This window comes from Coffea arabica, chromosome 2c (genome assembly GCF_036785885.1).
Source record: "Coffea arabica cultivar ET-39 chromosome 2c, Coffea Arabica ET-39 HiFi, whole genome shotgun sequence".
Lineage (NCBI taxonomy): Eukaryota > Viridiplantae > Streptophyta > Magnoliopsida > Gentianales > Rubiaceae > Coffea > Coffea arabica.
This window is the reverse complement of record NC_092312.1, coordinates 35,960,167-35,966,469: the sequence shown is the minus strand read 5'-3', so window position 1 is coordinate 35,966,469 and position 6,303 is coordinate 35,960,167. Positions and strand designations below refer to the sequence as shown.

Here is a 6,303-nt window from a genome sequence, read left to right as displayed (position 1 = left end):
AGAGAGCGATTAACCCTCTCTTTTTGGCCCGAATTGCCAAACGAGGATAGTCCATATGAGTCTAGTTGGCTGGCTCCATAGTCACTGCAAAAGTCTGTAGTTCATTCACTACTCGCAAGACTTCGAAATTCACGTGGAGCTAGAGCATCAACATTCAACACATGGTGGCATTTGGATCTCTATCACATGCTAATTGAAATAGAATGCAGATCTGGTCAGTGATTATCTGTGATAATCCTCATGAAATTATTAAGATGCGTGTGCAAGACTGCCAGGTTGATGAAACTTCTGACCTCAAGTGACTGGGACAGCCAAATTCTGTTTGCAAATATTGGAAATAGAGCACACATGATCATACGTGTATAAACAACTACACAACCCAACAAGAAAGCGATCATGAACACAGAGTATATACATGGCATTATGAAATGTTAACCTACAATACAACCCCCACAGTTTTGAACAACATTGTAACGACTTGTGTAACACATGTACCTGGGGATGCCCATTTACTTCCAATTCTGAATACATGATTATCAGAGCGATAACATCTTGAAGCTCAGGGACTTGTTAAACCACGCCTTAACCCAACTGCCTCTTCTCTTACGAGAAATCATCTCCGACCTTGCTTGCTGCTGTCATCTGTGGCTGCCTCTGCTTCTTGCAGAGGACAAAGTTCCTCACTCCCGGCAATCCTATTGACTCTGATAGGTTAAGAGCTGCAACAATTGGCACGTGAATTAATCTTACTTCAAAGGTTGAGGACTAAGTTCAATGCCAATTTGCTACAGCTTGATAAAAATAAAATAAAAATAAAAATAATTGGAGATACTAGAACGAGTATGCCAAAATTTAGCAGTAATACAAATAAGGACCAAGGGCCAAAACAAGAATTTGAACATAAAATCTTGAAAACTGGATTGACAAGATCCCTACTGTCCAATCCTGCATTGGCTGGATAGAGAAGGAAACTGTTTACATCAGAACCAAAAACAGGAAAGCGCTCCTGGTGGGCATAAAGTTTTTGAGCTGCATCCATCCCTTCTGAGACAGTGTCATCCTCGTTCACCACAAACCTTATGGGTCCAGTGCTACCAAGGATGTTTATAGTAATCAAGAACTTATTGTTGCTATTATTCTTTCCATTCTTATTCTCGTCATTCCTTTTCTTGGCCTTTGGCAGCAACCCACGAGTGTGTGTTTAGAAACCACAGAATTCATTGAAAAAAAAAAAGAATCAGATTCGAAGAATTTAATAATTGGTCACCGGGAAGACCTTGTTCACAAGGTATAAATGAGGAGTTGAATCGAAGTAACAGATGTTCCCTCTGTCGTAAACCAGTCCTTGCTTGAGGTGAAATGTACCGGCTGCAGGTGACAAGCTACACTGACTTCGCAAGATGGAACTACAAAAATTTCATAATGCAATTTTCTTAAGAATTTATAGATAATTTGTGTAGGGAAAAAAACAGCAAAATTTCCATGAGGAAACAAAAAAGGACACCACAAGTTTCCAAGGAATACAAGTGGAAGGAACTACGTATGAGCAATAACTAAGCAAGTCCTTACACATACGTAACCAAATACTCCCTGGAGCTTGATGGGGTGCTGGTTCGGAAGACGATGACAGTGAACTCTAGGTTTCACCAAAAGCGAACATCAAACAGCCAATCAATGAAACCTAAATGCGCCAATCAACCCTTGAGTTCACGAGTTTAAAGAGTATAATTAACCATATCTGTTCCACATATAATGGTTGTAGTCTTAACAAAGACAAGAACTGTAGGGTCCCTAGAATCGGCTGCTCTACTTTTTCCCAATGTCTTTACAAGATTATTAACTAGAATTCTATAATGCAAAATGTTCTTCCCCATGTAAAATTAGTTCCTAGCTTGACAGCATCTTGAGTTGACCAACATAATTACACTTGTTTGTTTGGACGCCAAAAGCCAAAAGCCTCTACCTTAAGTTCAGTTAGTTACCCAGGGGTGTTCAGTTAATCTACCTAGAGCAGCTGAAAACATAGGGCATGGAAATATAGGGCAGAAATGGAGAAGCCAATAAAAAAGTGAAGGAAAATACAGTAATCTCAAGCAGAGAAGGAAAGTGGCAATATAGGATTGGACGGTCATTGACCAGAATATTGATATTTATACTACGAGTTAAAAAAATAGTGTCAGCTTTATTACTACTCCCAAGATAGGGTAATCTGAGTTCTAGAAAACAACTTTAGGCAGTAAAGAAAATGTGAGGCAGGAAAGAAATAGGCCATTAAATTAGATAAAAGCATAAGAGCATGCTAAAATTTGACAAACCAGGAATATCAGAACGTGCATAGAACACTTGGTTAAAAATCTAATTTAAATAATGTTGTCAACAAGCTGAAATCTATAGAAGTACAATTCTTTACTTACCTTTCCACTTTGCTTTTAAAAAAGAAAAGCTTGAGGGAATATATGATGGAACTCTAAAGTTTTAACCAATATAAATATGTTGAACTAAGAAATAAATGCTAGCAAATCCTGTCAAGTGAAAAAAGGTTAAACTATTACATAAGTGACATACTAAAGCCATCAGACTATTAACACTTTCTTCATGTCAGATTTGAATCAAAAGCATACACTTATTATGTTTTAACTGGCCAAAAGCAATGAACTAAAAACCATACTAGTAGATTCCCTTTAACTGCAGGATCCCAAGATGCAGCACGAATCTTTTCAAGGAGCTCTAGTGCCTTATCAACAGTCGCCATCTTGGTAGCCATGCTTACCTAAGAAGAACGACAACTACATTAGTACATATAAAGTTGACTGATCAATTTGGAAGTAAACAATTAATGGTTGTACCTCTCCATGGTTATTATAGCCAAGAAGCTTAGCCTGTTCCAACCTAAGTTGTAGAATCTGATCAATTATCGTTGTGTTAGCCAGATCTCCACTAGAAGCACGTGTCACATAAGCACGGTAAACTTCCTCCCTCAAGGTTCGATTTCTAGCATGTTGCATCACAGACATAAAACTCGGCGCATCCAATGTGATTATTCATGGTCCAGCAGTAGCATTTTCATACCCCTGTAAGGCTTATAGGATGATGAGTAATGCTATACCAAGCAACACATGAACCAAAATGATGATGTCATAAGTAATGCCCCTTTCTAAACAGTTTACCTTAGTAACTGCAGTCTGGGCAGCCAATCCAAGTGCTGTAGCAGGTAATCCTTTAATATCTTTCTTGTCTGTAATTACCTTTTCATACTTTTTGTGGCATCCAGAACATTTTCCTCAAACTTTCGCAATAGTCTTGCCAGCTCCTGCAGACAAATTGAAAGCAAACGAAAGTATTACTTATCTAGAAGGTAAAACTGAACATCATAAGTAAATTGAAAGATATATCTGGGCTACACATCATCATCATATTATGAGAGAAATTTAGTGTTCCTCGACAGAAAAAGAAATATAAGCATCATGCTAGAATTGCTCAAAAATAATCAACAGAAAGAACTCTCTAAGACAACATCCAGGAAAATAACAATGCAATTTATTTGGCAACCTATGTTATAAAAATTGAGCCATCCACCCATGATCAAGGAAAAATAGAAAAACATATAGTTACTCAAGATGTCACATTTATATCAAATTCTTGGCACCAATAATGAGCAGACAATCAAATTTAGGTAAAGATACAGATAAAACAGATCAGATAACCACCAAAGGAATCTGAATAATCTGATTATGACGAAATATAGAATTTGACAAAGCAGCATATACCTGCTCAATTTTGTTAAATTGCTCTCTTTTATCATCTTCAAGAGCAATGCCACTCAATATGGCCTCCTTAATTGATGCTGCATAAGTAAGAGAGGTCCCGAGAATTTTTAAGCTCAGGCATACCAAATTTTAGTATGGCACTATTAAGTAACAAAAAGATAGGAAAATACCCTAGTACAGTTGTTGTAACTCCTCGTCAGTAAACATGCACATGTAATACTTAATCATATAAACCAAATTCCTTTCCTTTGGGGGATTAAGTCTAAATAAGACGTGTAGGACCTCATTTTTGTAACTTTATTAATCCAACGACTTGCAAGGTAGAAGACTGAGCATTAAACATGCCTGAAGGCAACATTTTATGCATAGAAAACTCTGATGACAACTTTCTGCAATAACTTGCAAAGTAGATAATGAGGAGACTAAAGAGCAATCTTGGTGGTCTTTTACCCTTCTATCAAGTGAAAAACTTGGCAAGAAAATGAACAAATTAACATATAGAATGATACTAAGAATATAAAGAGCAACAGATTCAGATAGTTTCATTCCCTATATTCATTCTGGATTACAAGCTAAAACTAATAAATTCAGCGGAATTTTCAGAAATACCTCATACCACAGAATGACTCAAGGCAAAAAGAAAATCACATACTTAAAAGGTTAGACATAAAAAACCAAAGAAAAGGACATGAGGATCAAGTAAACACTCATAATGAGAAATTATATGTGACACTAACTACAGCTAATACAACAAAGTATGTACCTGCCAAATCAAACAGGGCAGAGTTCAAAGACATACTTTCAACTATCCGTTTACGAGCATCACTCAGCGAATCCCAATCAGGAGATTCCCGTATAGCTTTATAAGCATTATAAATTGGCTTACTTTGACTCAGTTTGAGGTCAAACGCAACTTTCTCTGGCTGCAGATCAGGATTCAAAAGACCATATGAGCACCAAAAGCAATACAGTGATATAACTTTTCCCTATCAATTAAGAAAAAAAAAGGAAAAAATCTATAGCGCGATTAATAACCAAATATATATATATATATATAGACCTGCACTTCTTCAATGGCAGCGCGAAGCTCAGAGCTGTCCTTAACGGACTTGAGGTGGTTGATTGCTCCCCAAACCACACTGATCCGATCAATTATCTTCTTTAACGGCTCCACCAATTTGGGCAACGTCGGCTCCACCGTCTTCTCCAATTCCTCCAATTCTCCCTCCTGCATTTACATGCATTGAATCATCTCGTTTGTTAAATCAAAATAAATGAATAAATATGATGTTAATTTCTTCAAATTTTGAAAGCACGAACGAGTTGCTTCAACAAAGCGCGGATGCCAGGGCGGACGTGCACGGTCTCAATCGAATCAAACGGCGGGAAATTGAAGTCCGTTAGAAGAGGATTCTTGTCGCCGAGGAAGGACAATCTGGAAGGAGGTTGGGAGATGTCATGGAGTGCAAAGGATTCGCAGGAAGTTCTTCTAGTCCAGCTTGAAGAAAGGTGAAAGCGTGGTCTATGGCACGAGGAAGGCGTGATTGATCAAACCCAAGAAAAGAAGAGGCGTGATTTAGGAAACACGCTTTCACTGGCTCAAAACAGAATTATGCTTCTGTTATGAACAAGTGGGGCGGATTATTCTAGAATCCACTTGTCCTCAGCTCATTGGCTAGTTTAGAAGTTAGTTAGCCGGGAAAAAACCATAAAAGCAGAGGAAATCTTAGTGATAGGGAAGCTTTTTGTCATCTTTCAATTGCTTGTAAAGAAAAGATTGGCTCTGCCAATCTCCCTCTCCTCCTCTCACGTTTATTCCTTCATTTTCTTTCCCCTTCTATCTCTGAATCCATTATTTCTGCTCTGTATTCATTCACCAAATTCATATTAAGAAATTGAATTACCAAATCATTTCATTTTCCAATTCCATTCTGTTAAGCACTAATTCACTGATTTCTGCAATAAATCTATCACTATTGCCTTAAACTGGTTCTGTGCCATTACAGTGGTATCAGAGCTCAGCTACGAGCCATTGGGATGACTAAGTCACAGGATGAAGCATTGAAGAAGGATCTGTCTGAGCTAGGAAGTGTGGTCAAGGTACTAGAACACAGGCAAGAAGGTACAGAAAGGACCCTTAAGAATCTGGATCAAAAGTATGAGAGTATGATGTCTATGATGGCTTAGATGATGGCCAGGTTGAATGGCAAGGACAAGGATGCAGAAAGTAGCAGTTTGATAGTAGGTCCCAGGAAAGGAGAAACACAAGGGGAAGGACATGGCAGATCAGATTGGAAGGAGAGCAGATCTTATACCAGAGTGCCTAAAATGGAGTTGCCTAACTTCACAGGAGATAATCCAAGGGAATGGATCCGTAAGGCTAACAAGTATTTCAAGATCAATGGAGTGGAGGAAAACATGAAGTCTGAGATTGCTGAGCTGTACCTGAGAGACAGGGCTGATACCTGGTTCCATGGAGTATTCAGTGGCAGGGAAGTCATTCCATGGACTGAACTTGCCACTGCATTGTGTGAAA

The 6,303-nt window shown here is 38.3% G+C and overlaps 1 pseudogene; it reads right to left on the bottom strand.

The window, feature by feature from the left end:
• Window positions 1–603: 603 nt before the first annotated feature.
• On the bottom strand, window positions 604–5,697 carry LOC113739152 (probable cytosolic oligopeptidase A; annotated as a pseudogene).
• Window positions 5,698–6,303: the final 606 nt, after the last annotated feature.